Raw genomic sequence first — 16,861 nt, 5'->3', positions numbered from 1 at the left:
GAAGCGGCAGAATTTTCGCTCTTATTGGCCAGAGCCTCTCAGCACATATTTTCCACTCTGGTGTGTGTGTGTGTGCAAAGGTGCTGCAATAAGCCAGGAAATCACCCTGAGACAGAACGACAGAATGAGAGCGAGAGACAGAAAGGGCTGGGTTGGCGTCGGCGTTGGCGTCTACAGCTGGTAAAAGCATAGCCGGGGTTGAGGTTGAGCCCTGGCGAGCGGTTGATGAAGCTGCCCACCAGACAGAAGGCAATGCCCGGTGTCATCTCTAAAATGCTTCCCTGTCTCTCACAGATGGCTTCGTACTCTATTTTTAAAATCTCTCTTCAAAGAAAAACACGAATCTTCTTCTCCTTTCATGGGGGCCATGAGCTGAACAAGCAGCGCAATTCGAGACTCAGACCCCAGGTGTGTGTGGAGGAGGCAGCAGACGGGTCAGAGGTGGCCGAGTGCAGGTGTGTGTTCGCCCCCCTCCACCAATCCTCCCTCCACCATTAACACACACCTGATACACACATACAAAAAATCTCTGTGCTGTGTGAGAGGGGCTGGGAGGGAGGGAAGGAGAGAAGGATGGATCGATCAAATTGTAGAATATTCTCTTTTCCCTGTCTCTGGCTCTTTTTTTTTTTTAAGTGCCATGTTAATGTGTGCGTGGTGTCGGCATGGCGGATGTTCCCGTCTGCTTTGAACGCCGGGATTCAGGAAGACAGTGACGGGTGGGTGGCAGAGAGACAAGCGTGCGGAGCAAAGGAAGAGAGAGGGGAGGAAAATCTGTAAAACAAACAGAGGGAAAGTAATAAAAGACACAGGAACGAGAGAAAGGAGGAGGAGGGAGGGAGAGAGAGAGAGAGGGAGGGAGGGGAGGATAGAGGATAAGAAAGGAAACGGAACGGAACGTGGGAACAGATCAAAGCGAGTGAGGGGTGAGAAATGGAATGAGGAGATGAAAAGGGATGCGGAACACAAAGCAAACATGTGAAAGAGAACGTGAGGGCTACATCCTTCCTGTGACAGGTCAAAGGTCGTCAGCACAGACCCCCCCCCCCCCGCCTACTAACACCTGCGTACATCACTCACATATGTCCTCACATGTAAAGGGGTGTTCTGATTTTACGCCTAAAACAATCTTTCAGTGTTTTTGTGATGCTCTTTTGTCAAATATTTTGTCTGAAACACTTTGAGATGGTAAAACAATTAATTCCTACAGGCTTTCAGAAGGCAGAAATAAAAGAACACAAATTGCATTTAGAATTTTTTACTTTGCTCTGGTGTAGGAACAAGCCTATTTACTAACACACTATTTACTAACACGACTATTTACTAACTCAACCATTTACTAACACGACTATTTACTAACACACTATTTACTAACACGACTATTCCTGCTTAGTGTTGGACTATTTCTTTCCTTTAAGATTGAGATATGATGAAAAACAGAATGTATATAATCATTGCATTAGTTGACCATGTTTGAAACAAACTCTTTTCACACTGTGCTGTCTCAAACGCGAAAACCAAGCATTCCATACAACTGCACAGTGGCCTACTGGTCAAACAGACTGCTTAACTACATTTGTTCTGGAGGGTCAGCTCCAAAGTACTGTTGACATTCAGTGCTGATTTCACTGTTTAAATTGTTCCCCATATTGTTGCTTAAAGCCTCAATAGTCGCCTTACAAGCTGTAGCTGCTGTATTCTGCCCTTCCATCACTTCAGTGTCCTTATAGAGGAGGGCTCCCCCTGGTGGCTTGCTGCCAGCACCTCATGGCAACACAAAGTTTCTCTGTTTCCCTCCCGTCTCTTTGTGTCTAAAATGTGCCATCACTGCAATATTGTCTGACTATGAAGCACAGTACAGGACCGTTTAATGTCAAAGCAATCATGCACACTGTCAAAACTCAAACCCCTTCATGTCTCCTTATGTACAGGATTGCCACCTCTTCTGCTGTCTAGTGCATTTGGACATGTTCCTCCTCAGAAACATTTAATTCCTATCAATCTATCTATCTATCTATCTATCCATCTATATATCTATCTATCTATCTATCTATCTTTCTATCTTTCTATCTATCTATCTATCTATCTATCTATCTATCTATCTATCTATCTATCTATCTATCTATCTATCTATCTATCTATCTCTCATTCGATGGAGTAATATGCCTCGTCTCTCTCTCTTTCAGGCTGTCAGTCTATCTGCATCTGTAATTCCCTGGAGTAATATACCACTTCACTCTTGCCACCCTCATAGTTTCACCCAGGTAGGTCTCCTCTGGTTGTCTGCATGTAATTACTCTGTTAAGCCTTATTGCATGCAGGGTGGTGGGGGGGGGTATTAGGGGTGCATCTCACAATATCTTATTATTAATGTGGGCTGTTGATCTCGTAGATATTTTCGTTTGGTGGTGGGGGCCTGACTTGGGAAATCTGCATGTAACCATGGCAACAGTATCAATCTGCCCCATACACACACACACACACACACACACACACACACACACACACACACACTCCACCCCATCTTCCTAAGCCACCCCCTGGTTTCCAGGTAACATCATTAACAGGGAAGATGTCAGCACAGGTAAGTGAGGTGGTCCATCTTTGTCTGGTTACTGTCTCACCTGCTTCCCTAAGGATACAACAGTGTAAACACCCCACTTTGCCACACACATACACACACACACACACATCCACATACACACACATCCTCACACCCATGTATGTACACATATTCATTTACATATACACACCTCTAAAATCATTCATAAACATGCGTAATCAATAGCTTATGGTTTTCCACTGCATTCCACATCTGGGATTAGCAGAAGTGAACGGCATACTGTACATGCACACAGACACAAACACAAACACACAAGGACATTTACTGAAAAATTATGCAATTATGCTGGTGGCTAATAATGTGGGGAGATTCCCCTGGAGCCTTCACACTGGTGCGTCTCGTGTGTGTGTGTGTGTGTGTGTGTGTGTGTGTGTGTGTGTGTGTGTGTGTGTGTGTGTGTGTGTGTGTGAGAGAGAGAGTTAGTGTTGTCTTGATTAACTCCACAGTGTAACACTGATTTTAAACGCTTCCCGGAGCGAGCAGCACAATTAAGTGTTTATTGCTTATTTCATGTCCACTCATTAAATGTTAAAAGCTGATCAATGATCAACTAATTGTACGCTGGCAAAGAAACAGTGGGGTGCACCTGTGCAAATGTGGTCTACAGTGAGTGTGTGTATGTGTGTATGTGTGTATGTGTGTGTGTATGTGTGTGTGTGTGTGTGTGTGTGTGTGTGTTTGTGTGGGGATTACACTGACTCTTCATTTTCTATTTTCTCCAATTCTAAATTCATCAATGAATGACAGAAGTGCCTTGTATAAAACAGCCAATTTTCCCTCAGGTAAGAGTAATCACCCTCTCTCTGTTTACCTCTCATAAGGGAGAGAGAGAGAGGGAGAGACAGAGACAGAGAAAGAGAGAGAAAAAGATAGGGGGAAGGAGGGAGAGAGAGAGGAAGGGAGGAAAAAAGAAATTCTATTTTTGTTATTTTTGTTGATAACCAAGAAAATCTACACGCACGGAAAAAAGAAGGAAACAAGGAGGAGAGGGAGGGGGACAGGCTTGGCCCAATGGCTGCTCTCCATGCTGGCTGCTTCCTGCTTGCCATGTCGAGGAGTTAAATGTCATGAATTCTTAATGCCTAATGAGCCCATCAGCCCCTGAGTAAAAGCGCTCCACAGTGCTTCTGCTAATTGGCTTCAGTGGCTGTTCACTCCTGCTGCGCTGGACTAGAAGAGGGCGGGGGTTTGGGGGGAGAGGGGATGGAGTACAGGGGGGAGGGGGGAGGGGGGCTGAGCTGAAGGGGTTTATGAAGAGAGGGAGAAAATACAGGGATGTGTTTTAGATGTGTGTGAGAGGAAGAGGGCCAGAGGCCAAGAGGGCCTGTGTGCCAGGAGTGTGTGTTCGTGTTGGGGAAGTGGTCAGGCCTCTCTTGTGCCCTTGTGCTCATGTGCAACTCATCAGCATCATGATGAGACCATCATCATCATCATCATAATCTTCTTCATCATCAACACCATCATCACCATCATCATCATCATCAATGTCATCTTCATCACCATCATAATTATCATCTTCATCATCATCATCATCTTCTTCATCCTCCTCATCATCACCATCATCCTCTTCCTCATCCTCGTCATCAACAATATCATCATCATGAACATCTCTATCACCATCATCACCACCACCTCCACTATCATCACCATCAATCATCATCATCATCATCATCAACAATCAACAATCAACATCATCCTCTTCTTCCTACTCCTCATCATCAATATCATCATCGTGAACATTACCATCACTATCATCATTATCACCTTCACTATCATCATCTTTATCACCATCACCATCATCCTAATCATCATCGTCATCCCTGCATCTACATTCCTACTCTTTTATCTTTCATTTTCATGTTTTCATTTTATCCACTGACTTCTAAAGCACCTCAAATGTTTTCATGACATCGCCCACAGTGTTCCCAAGATACAAAGCAAACAGGCTGGTTGCTGGTGCTCAGATGAGTATGAGACGAGACGCAGGAGACAGTCCTCAAGTGTCACCCCCTCAGGAGCCCTCACCAGGCATAAGACTGTGATGTGGTGACCAGACAGTCCATTTGAGGCCAGCTGTGACATATTTACCACACACCAGGGCCAGTAGTTTACAGTAGTTTGGTGTTGAGACTACTAATCAAAGCAGAAGATAGGATTTATGGGGGGAAGGTAAATAAATCTAAAACTGGGAAAAACACAAGAGGGGAGAACTGAGACAGAAATAGCACTAGCAATAGAGAAGTTGTGGTGCCGACACGTTGTCAATTGTCCGAGTCTGCGTTTTATCGGCCATTTTCACCCTCTCTCTCTCTCTCGATTCCCCGGCTCTCACCTGCGCGGGCGCCGAACATCGACGTGTGCCGAGTGTCATGCTGCCTCTCCCTCCGTCCCCCGCCCCGCCTGCCCGCGGCTCCTAACCACTCAGATTGGTGCGAGGGGCTGGGAGGCACACACTGCCCCTTATCCTCCCCCTTCTCTCCTCCTCTCCCCCTCTCCTCCCCCCTGGCTGTGCCAATCTCAGCTCCGCCGCCAATTACCCGCGTGCCGCCAAAAAAAACCCAGTTCAAATCTGCCGTGACTCTGGAGAGGCATGCCCGCCCGATCGACCCACACCGAGGGCCAATCGCCTGTCAGACCCATGCCCAGCAGCGAGGAGGAGAGGCCTGGGGATTGGCCAGCTCCCCCCACAGACGTCTCGAGACACAGGGGGTTGAGGGTGGAGCATTCTGGGCCCTCTCCAGAGGACTCAGCAGGTGTCCCGTGTAGAGCTGGTCGACTGTTTCGACTGAGATCGATTAGGCTTCATGTGTCTGATGCAGGACTGGTTTTATCCACCTGCTCCACCACCCACCTTCATGTTTTTTTCCTTGGCGGTGTCCTAATCATCTTATACATGTTTGTCCGGCTCTAGAGCACACCACAACAACTCTCTCGTAAAGCGCCACAACCATTCCATGCTAGTTCAATCCTATACCACTACCTCACAACAGAACACGGCTCACTTATGTCTCAAAACAAAAAAACGCTTCAGTAAGAGTCGCTGTCAGTCTATATGTAGATGCATTTCAAGACCACTTGTCACTATTTCTTCACTACTCTCCTCAAACACCTCTCTTTTCCTTTCTCTCAGCGCTTTAGGGTGCGGACATTTCAATGTCTCTCCTTCAACTTCTCCTATTCTATCGGCCGACGGCGCTCTGCCTCTCTAACTGTGGAGGCACCGCAGCTGTTGCCCTTCTGCGCGACGAATGTTGCATAAGATCGGCTCATAGAGATGTCTGAATGCAGCCGCAGAAGCAAACTATTCAAACTCCCTGCCGTGTGTCTCTGTGTGCATGGGTGTCTATCCATGTCCACATCTCTGTGTGTGTCCTTCCAGCGTTTCCATGGTGAGTGAAACCCTTTTTTTTTGTGCCTGCGTAGCGCGCCGTGTTTGCTGTTGGTTTGACTAAGCAAGGATCTGCGCTGAGAGCTGTACACTGACCGCCGGTATTCAGCACAAACCAGCTTGAACCCAGCTGCTCTCTCAGCCCAGTGTGCCCACAAAGCGCAGAGTAAGAAAGTGAAGGCGATGAAGGACACAGAGAAAGAAAGGGGAATGTTATTCTATGACTCTCGAAAGCAGGCATAGCTGTGCTCAGGGACATCTTTTGCGTCATAATCCAGCTCCTCTAAAAAGGATTATATTGTTTTACTCAGGTCCAGATTCTGCTACTGTCAGCCCTTTGAAAGTAATGAAAAAACCCACGTACATCTGAGTATTAAAACATGCTTTCACTATAACTGCTTAAGTATTAGGAAAGTAGGTGTAACTACAACACCTGACTACTATATGCTACTATAAGGCAGCATGAACAGAAGAAGTACCCCCTCGCTCACCTATTCACCTGGCCTCTATTATCTCAGCCCACCCACACTGGACTTTTTATCACACCTCCGCCTCCTTGTGTGTTTTTCTCAGTCAATAGCTCCTGTCTCCGCAGCTCCGGTCTCTGCAGCTCCGGTCTCTGCAGGCTTTGAAGTGATGAGAGAAGACAGGGAGGGCTTCATGTTGTCCATCCCCACACAGGAAACTGTCCATCCACAAACAGGAAACTGTCCATCCCAACACAGGAAACTGTCCATCCCCGCACAGGAAACTGTCCATCCCCGCACAGGAAACTGTCCATCCCCACACAGGAAACTGTCCATCGCCACACAGGAAACTGTCCATCCCCACACAGGAAATTGTCCTTTTATTCACACAATGTTTCCTTGACAGCTGATGTCAGTAGGTGCATTCTGCCACGGATATGTGAAGCTGTGTGATACTTCTTTTGTTCATTCTGTTGTTGTTGTTTGTGTTTGTGTTTGTGCCCTGGACAAGCTCACTTGAGTATTCATGATTCATCAGCCATTCCTGATTCATAGTGGTCCTGAATGTAGGGAGACAGGCCACATTGCCATTCTGTAGCAGATAGTCTGCAGCTCTTTCTGTGAGTTTCCCACAGACGACCATTTGAAAATAAAATCTCACCTGCATTCTGGTTATCCTCTACTTTACCATCATACCTACACACACACCTACACACACACACACACACACACACACACACACACACACACACACACACACACACACACACACACCTACACACACACACACACACACACACACACACACAGTACACAAGTGGTTCTTCTGTCTCAAATGGATCAAATGTAAAAATGCATTGGAGTTGTGAAGTCTGACACAATAACATGTCTTTGTGCTGTTTAATTTCAAAACCAGTACACTGACAACCTGTGTTCAACCTTTGCCTTTACATAACCCTGGAATCAGTGTTGCTGGCAGTGTTTGATTCTACCCAACTGGAAGTAAGGTGAGTTTTCTAATATAAAATAATGCATTTCAGTGTAGTTACAAAACGCTTGATATTGTTTGTATTAACATGGTGAAAAGTTAGCATAGTAATGTGTATAAACACTAGTCCAAGTCATTTCCATTAATCATGTTTTATTTCAAATCATACAACATGTGAATCTCTCACCTGCACCTGAAGCCTTTTAAAACACAGCAAATGTGCTCCATTTGAATTTCCCTGTCCTCTTGACATGATAGTAAATTAAAGTGATTGCAGATCATTGTAAACAATGTTAATATATGCTAATTTATGTGGCACTGTTTCAAATGGTAGAATCAACCAGCGCTTCACAAGTGGGTTAATTTGTGTGTCAATTAGGAAAATGTTGGGCAATAAAAACCTAATCCCAGTGGTTCTGCACTGATGCCCTGCACATACAAAGAGGAGAAAACCCCCACTGTCTCCAGCAGTAATTACTGTAAATGTGAAAGCAACAACATTGAAAGGCAAGGCCCAATCTGACTTCACTGTGCAAGTATTCAACATGAGATGAGAAAATGTAGGGTAATTAAGGCAAACTGTAACGGCACTTGTTATGTGTCAGCTCTCTCTGACTGAATCAAAGGGGTCTTGATGGTGTAACTAATAAAACACATAACCGTATACTGTAGACGTTGATCTTCCTCTGTACACCGCAGTTGAGGATAGATAGATAGATAGATGGATGGATGGATGGATAGATAGATAGATAGATAGATAGATAGATAGATAGATAGATAGATAGATAGATAGATAGATAGATAGATAGATAGATAGATAGATAGATAGATAGATAGATAGATAGATAGATAGATAGATAGATAGATAGAATCAAATGTTTCTGAGGGGGAACATGGAGAGGGAAGAGCACTAGACAGAAGAAGAGGTGGCAATCCTGTACCGGTAAGGAGACATGAAGGGGTTTGAGTTTTGACAGTCTGCATGATTGCTTTGACATTAAACGGTCCTGTACGGTAGATAGATAGATAGATAGATACGTAGATAGATAGATAACATTACCCAACATACCAATCCTACTTCACCTGTCTTAAATCTAGCCCAGTACTGGAGCCCAATACCATTAACTCCTCATGGCCATGCACAGACAGGGCAGGAAGAGCAAGGAAAAAGGTGAGAGGAAAAGAGGGGGGAGAAATCATTTCTATTATCACACTTCCTGAGGTTCGTAAGACACACCTACAAGATAAGCAGGTGCCATTATCACTTATTTTTCTGATGTCAGCGGTGATAACACTTTTGCATTTTTATGCTTTACGCATCTGTGTCCCTCTCTCTCTCTCTCTCTCTCTTTCTCTTTTTCTCTCTTGCTGTGTGTGTGTGCGTGTGTGTGTGTGTCTGTGTGTACATGTGTGCGTCTGTTCACCCACGTGCACAAGTGTATATGTTCGGTAGTGTGAAGGCCATCTCTCCATTGATTCATCCCCTGGCATTAGAAGCTGAATGATACGCAATGACCTTGGTTCTCTTCAAAGAATATACCAAAGGGAGAAAGTAACTAAGCTGTCTCTCTCTCTCTCACACACACACACATACACACACACACACGCACACGCACACACAGACACACACACACACCCCTGCACGTGTCCTGTCCACCCTTAGACACCGGCATCTGTGTTTCGTGCCTCTCAACATGAGATACTCACTCTCGCTGACAGAACCAACCCCCCTCCCATCAGCATGTTCCCCGCTGCGTTTGGTACAGAGTGCCCTTTGAGCCAGAGCTATGTGCATTTAGAACATGCATCTATGCACGCATAGGTTGTTTCAATTGAGACACCCAGTGTTGCCACTCTGCTTTGGTACTTCCTGTCAGTAACCAGGGGCGAAGCATTGCATCTTGTGGGGTCCACATTAGGGGGGGGGGGGAGAGATGGAGAGACACATAGAGAGACAAGATAGGGAGAGAGAGAATGAGAGTTGAGGCAAAGCCCAATTTGTCTCCATAATCTTACACGGAATAACATTTGCATTCAGCCAGCTGCCTGTAATAACGGTTGGCAGTGGCGAGCCCGGTGCCCAGGCGCATTACCATTAATCACAATTAAAGGCAGCTTAGCACGTGCCACATGAATATTTACAGTGTGGACGGGGCCATCACACACAGTAAATTCATAAATCACCCTGCCGGATTACCACATTTATGGCTGTTTTATTATTCATGATATGCCTTTTTGTGTGCGTTTTATATTTATTTCCCTGCACTCCAAGTGCCCGGCATGCAGCACATAGGATGGATGGGAGACAAGGAGAAGGGTGGGGTGGGGTGCAGTGTGGGTGGTATTGCTGGGGGGGGTCTCAGCAGGCTTCCTGGTACTGGACAGGAACACACTCGTACACTATCTTAGCTACAATCCGCAGGTAAACTGAGGTGATTAATTTGTCATTAGATGGAAGGACGTACATCCACTTCTCCAGAGGTAAACATTTGTGTGTGTGTGTGTGTGTGTGTGTGTGGGCTTGTGATTGTATGTGAATGTGTGTGTGTGTGTGAATAAGTGAGAGAGAGCGAGGCAAGGATGTGAATGCATGCATGTCTGTTTGTGTGTATGTGCATGTGTGTGTGTGTGTGTGTGTGTGTGTGTGTCTGCGCGTGTCCATTTACTGTACATTCAGGAAGCTGTTGCAAAAACAGACCATCTCTGAACGCGGACTCAGTGGACACTCTCTGTCTCACCACGCTGTTTCTGTGTTCTGGTGTCATAGTTAAATTAAGTAGAGACCATCATGAACTTTCTCTCCCTCCCTCTCGCTCTCCATCCCTCTCTCTCTCTCACTGTCTCTCTCTCTCTCTCTCTGTCTCTCTCTCTCTCCCCCCCCCTCTCTCTTAAAACAGCCATAGCACAAGAGTGCTTTCAGGAAGTACACCTCTGGTTTGTTGAATTGAAATGTTAAGCTTGTAACCTGGAGAAAGCACCCTCTCCACAGACACACAGGGGATAATAAACCCTTTCATAATGTAGCAGGTCTGCAGGCTCTACAGCATCTCATACATTGAACAGTGAAAAAAACTAAATCTGACTCAATCTGATGTACTGAACAAAGTTTGAACAGCTTATTAACTTTGTCTGTTTGAGGCGACCTGATCCACAAATCAAGTAATTCTCTGTCCTCTGTCACGAGGACGCGTGCATTCCTACAGAGCACAGTGTGGCTCGAGCAAAAATGGGAAAATATCTCCTGCGTTACAGAGCTTGGAGCCACAGGGGCGATGAATCATCTTCCCGAAGAAAGCTCCGGCACATTTCTCTTAGTGGCTTGTTGTTGCAGTGTTTTTCCATTGCGGGCCATTTTAACAACGAGGGGGCCCTCCGATGAAGATTGAATCGCATCTTTTGTTAGCATTAAAAGGCACAAAGACATGGAAAAGAGAAGGAGCACAAGAGAGGGATTTGCAGCCTCGAATTGATTGCCGACGGAGAGGAACATATGCTTCATAACATGCAGGAAAGACAGACTGAGTGGGTGGGTGTTTTTTGCGCGTGACAACGTCAGACAGACAGAGAAGATCTGTGTGAAAGAAAACATCTGATTGTCAGCCGGGTGTGAACACAACATGAAAGGAATGCGGGATGATATCACTGATGCTTCACTGAAAGGGCTATGCCAATCTTGGCCTGCAGGGGGTGCAACGCTATTTCCGCTATGAAACAGTGGGTGTGGAGCATAGGTGTGGGTGCAATGAAAAAAAAAGCAAGAGAAGAGAGGGGCTCTGTCAGTCTGAAGACACACTGACATATCCCTTTGTGGCATAAGCAGACTTTCCTCAATTATTTGACAGCGGACATCTTCTCCATGAACTTTAATAAAGACCATATTCCCCTGTTCTGCACGTCTTGTCTCAAAATAATGAAACATATTGATCTGAGAATTACACCTCGGTCGATGCGCCCCGCCAGTGGACAGGAGGGTGTTTAGAATGAGGCTGTCATCTGCAGAGAGACTTACAGCACCACCTAGTGGCTTCACTGAGTTGTAGGAAAACACCAAGGCCAAACGGTGTTGTACACAAATGGCTGTCAAATCGATCCCTTGTCTATCTGTGAACTTTCCTTGCACTATTCATCATTGAGTTTGACTGAAGAAATAACCAGACACAATGCGTTGACAAAGCATGCCCAAAATGTGCTGTTGTTACGAAAGTTTTCTGTTATTTCCTACACCCCATTCACACAAGCCTTAATTGGAACAACATATTAACGTTTGAAATGTTGGATCTCTCGTCGAGCACAAGAGACTATAAAGGCACTGGAAACTTCCAAGCACTAAATGATTATACAAGGCATTTAATGAACACAAACTGTCTTGTTGTTGATGATGCTGTTGTGTGTGTGCTCTGTTTGCCAGATGAATGTCCCTCTCAAGGTCTTATCGTTTCCCAGCAGATTTACTATTGTTCCTCTCCGTTCTCTCTCCTGTCTGTGTTCTAAGAGTATTTCACTGTGAAAGAAAAAGTATTTAGAAGAGGGTTAAGGTCAGCTCTGTTAACATCATAGCCGCTACACTAAAATTTTGAATGCACTGAATGGGAAAATAGATTAATCACATTAAAAAAAAAATAATAATACATGCAATGACAGATCAAAACTGTCGTGTTTTGTATGTGAAAGCTCAGTTTAGTGGGATAGTTTAAATGGTAAACATGGTTTAGTGGGACAGTTAAAATGGTAAACTCTGCTTAGTGGGATTATTTAAATGGTACACATTGTTTAGTGGGATACTTTAAATGGTAAACATTGTTTAGTGAGATGTAGAAAATGTTTTATAATGTACTGACGCTGCTGGACATTGGCAGAGTGCAAATATACTAATATCGTTCCTGATATGAGCTTCAGAGAGGCAGCCCAACGTGTCTGCCCACTGACCTTCTCCTCCTGTCCGTCTCCCAGGCCTAATGGTAGATATTGTGTGATGAGCAAATCCCCCATTCAGTTGTTCTGTTCTTTTTGTGCTCCACAAATACTAGACATTCTGATGCTACCACAGGCCTGGAAAACATCCAGTGGTATGATAGAGAGAGAGGGAGAGAGAGAGAGCGACAAAGAGAGAGAGAGATACAAATAGAATCTCCCCTGAGAGTTCCACACATTACAATATCTTCCCACCTTTGCACACCTCTGGAACAGATGCATAGGGCACATGTATGTTAAATGAAGTCACAGGGCTCCATCTAGATGTCAGTCTGAAGTAGCCAGTTGTATATCAGCACATCCATCTAAAGACACCCATGAGCTGTGTGTGGTGATGGTGATGGTGATGGTGATGAGGAGTGTAGCACTATCAGTAGATTAAGGCACAGAGATATGTTTTCACTATCACTAGAGTAAGGCACAGATATATGTTTTCAGCTGTGCTCTGTGTGTGTGGTGATGGGGGGTGTAGCACTATCAGTAGAGTAAGGCACAGAGATATGTTTTCACTATCAGTAGAGTAAGGCACAGAGATATGTTTTCACTATAAGTAGAGTAAGGCACAGAGATATGTTTTCACTATAAGTAGAGTAAGGCACAGAGATATGTTATCACTATCAGTAGAGTAAGGCACAGAGATATGTTTTCACTATCAGTAGAGTAAGGCACAGAGATATGTTTTCAGCTGTGCTCTGTGTGGTGATGGTGATGGTGATGGGGGGTGTAGCACTATCAGTAGAGTAAGGCACAGAGATATGTTTTCAGCTGATAGTGGTGCATTCACAGACATGTTGTGGTAGGGTGTTCCATAGTCTGGGGGCCAAGACACTGAATGACCTACCCCCTCATGGTGGCTAGTCTGGCCTGGGGGCCAAGCAGCAGTGCCGTGCCAGAGGACCGGTGTGGGATTGTTTGAATTGTGCATTCATTGTGCATTCAATGCTTCAGCAAGTTCTCCGGACTGTGAACTCTCTTTGTCTCTTTGAGGTTCCCTATCGCAGTTGGACTGCGATATAACGGAAGGGACATGACGTAGTCATGGGACCAATCGAAGCACTATTCACTCACGCCGGAAGGCCGAGATACGTCCAATCGCTCTCCTGAGCCCGCCCCCTCAGGAGCCCTTAAATAGGGATGACGCAGACGTATCTGTCTCTTCAGAAACTTCGCTTCGAAGTGATCGATCCCTGACACTACGCTTGCTAAGTTTGACTTGTGTGCTTTTTTACTCTTCGAGTTGGTGAGTTATTCGGGTTCTTTTACCCTCACTAGCTCTGAGTGCTACAAGTTCGACTTACTACTAAGAAAGTCGAGTCGCTATCCTAGCTAGTTAGCTGGCTAAGTCCCTGACTACCCTGACTTCCTGCTACCCAGCATTTTCAGTTGTGATAGTGTGCTCTTGCTAACTTTCTTTTAATTTCAGATAATGTCCAGGCAGGCTTACCCCGACTGTGGGCACGCCAAAGACAAGGGCGACCGCCACCGCCGTTGCGTGGTCTGCCTCGGCAGGACCCACGCGGAGGCGGCACTCAGTGGCGACGACCCGGCCTGCGACATCTGCGCTAGCATGACGCTAGCGAGGGCCACCAAGCGTCTAGCGTACTGGGAACGTGCAGACGCCAGGAAGGCGACGCCAGCACCGTCCGGGGAGATTCCCCCTGTAGGGCTGTGCGTCCCTTCGGCCCCGGGCAGCGTGGTGTCAGGCAACCGCTGTGTAGCGGCAGCCGCACCCACTAGCCTCTCCCCGTCTCCCTCGCCCGCACGCCTGGTGGCCGCGGACCACGAGACGGTGGAGCTACCCCCTGGGTGCGAAGACCAGCCTGTGCCAGAGCTGGACTTCGGCCTAGACAGCGAGAGTCTGCTCGAATTCTCGGACGAGGTCTCGGACGAGGAGGAGATGCAGCTGGAAGTAGATGTGAAGCCGCGGGCAGCCTCTCCCCCAGTTACATCCAGGACCATTGGCCAGCAGCTCCACGAGGTGGCGCTGAGGGCGGCTAGCCGCCTCGGTCTCCCTCTCCCTTCCCCTCCCAGCGTGCAGACTTGCGGAGGTGCATGGGGAGCTCACAACCACGTGGGCCACTCCCTACACGGGATGTGCCCCGGTGCTGGGCTTTGCTGCGTACCTCCACCTTGACCAAGCCAAGGAGAGCGGCTACCTCTCCTTTCCGCCGGTGAAGAACACGGTGGCAGGCTACCTATCGCCCGCCTCTCCCACGATGCGCCTCGGCCAGAGACCCCTCCTGCCCACGCGAGTGGCCAGGCACCAGGCGGCTCTGGCCGAGAAGGCTTATTTGGCTGCTGGGCAGGCTGCGTGTTCTATGAACACTGCAGCGCTCCTACAGCGCTACCAAGCCAAACTCCTGACGGAGTTGGCCGCGTCGCTGGGAACTGGTCACGAGACAGTGGTGGAGCTCCGTAGGGCAACGGACCTGTCTCTCCGCCTCACCCGCTGCACCTCACAGGCCCTGGGGAGGGTCATGGGGGCCTCTGTGGCGATACAGAGGTCTCTCTGGCTGTCACTGGCAAGATTGACCGACAGAGAGAAGGCGCCGCTGCTGGATGCCTCAAAGTTTGAGGAGCAGCAGAAGAGCCGCGAGGCCTTCCAGGCATGGATGCCTCGCTCCAGTGGCTCCGAGCAGCAGTCCTCCGGGTTAGGACAACCCCGACTCCAGGACAGAAGCGGAGTGGGTTCCGCTCTCCAGCACCTCCGGCCAAGATGTCCACGCGTCGAGGCTGGCAGACACCCCTTCCGCCCCACTGCTCAACCGCCAGCACAGCAGCAGCCGGCTGCGCGCTCAGCCCAGAGCGGTAGCATGCCGTCGGCCACCTGATCCGAGGCTACGGCCGCTGAAAAGACAGGGGGGAGAGGTGGACCCTCCACCACCTCCACGGAAAACACAGGGGTGCAAACTCGTCACCTTTCGGCGAAATTCGCCGTTTTTGATCCCAAATAGGTAATTTGTGTGATTCGTGTAGATCTGCAATACAAATATTTTTAGGGGGGGGGGGGGGGGGTCCTCCAAGTAATCTGCGAACGCAAACTGTCATGAATAAGCTTGTTCGTTTGGCCAACTCCATGTCACCATGACAGGCACGCTTTTTATTTCGAGTCTTCTGCCTCGATGCCGTAATAGACAGGTGTATTACAAGACATGTCTTTCGGGTGAAAGCGTTGGTTTCGAGCGGCCTTTTTAGTATGGCATTTACGGTAACGTGTGACGTTGGTACGCTGCAAGAACGTTATACTATCTAACGTAGGCTAAGGCAAGGCTGCCCAGTTTCTCCCTTCTTATTTCTCCTGGTCACAGAATTGCTAGCATTAAGTGTAATCCATGATCTTGAATTTAAAGGTATACATATTTTTGACAGAGAAATAAAAATTGCACAACTGGCAGATGACACAATTTTGTTTATGCAAGACAAAGATCAGTTGTCTTGCGCTTTAACTTTGGTTGAGCAATTCTCAAGTGCCTCAGGTCTTAAGCTAAACATTTCCAAGTGTGAGATCCTACCTTTGCACGAGTGTGATGACAACGTCATGAAGAATATTCCAGTAAAACATACTGTTAAATACCTTGGAATTCACATAACTAAGAATGTAACAGAAAGACAGCAGTTAAACTATACAACAAAAATGGCCAAAACTAAAAGTATTTTTAACTCTTGGTTGCAAAGAGACTTATCTATGTTTGGTAGAACTCTTTTATCCAAGGCAGACGGTCTCTCTCACTTTGTATATCCCTCCCTCTCTTTATTTATTAATAATAAATCATTAAAGGAGATTAATAAAAATTTTCTGGACTTTATCTGGAAAAATAAACCTCACAAACTTAAGAAGGAGGTGCTCTCTGATTGCAAAGCCAAGGGAGGTTTAGATTTCTTGGACTTCACAGACACAGTTAATTCATTTAGAGTCGGCTGGATCAGGAGATGTCTTATACATCCCATTTCCTTATGGTTTTTTATCCCCAATCATATATTTAACAAAATTGGTGGTCTTTCTTTTGTTTTAAAATGTAACTATTCCCCTACCAAATTACCTGTCATGTTGTCTAAATTTCACCAACAATGTCTTCTTGCATGGAAACTGTGTTTCATTCACAATTTCTCACCTCATAAAACACTCATTTGGAACAATGCCGATATTAAAGTTAAAAATAAATCCCTGTTTCTCTCTAGATGGTTTGAGAATGGCAATCATAATATTATTTCTTTGTTTGATAGATCTGGCACTATACTGACGTATGAAGAATTTCTGTCACGTCATGGCCTCCCAGTCCCATTTAGGGAATTTAACTCAGTCACTAAAGCTATCCCTAAGGGATTAACCCAACTTATCAAAAGTCACCTTTCTTTTGGTATGGACAATGCAACACAACATAAATTACTTTTGAATGGGGTTGATGTGATGGACAGAAAGTGTG

This window comes from Clupea harengus, chromosome 3, assembly GCF_900700415.2.
Source record: "Clupea harengus chromosome 3, Ch_v2.0.2, whole genome shotgun sequence".
Lineage (NCBI taxonomy): Eukaryota > Metazoa > Chordata > Actinopteri > Clupeiformes > Clupeidae > Clupea > Clupea harengus.
This window is presented reverse-complemented; position numbering follows the sequence as displayed.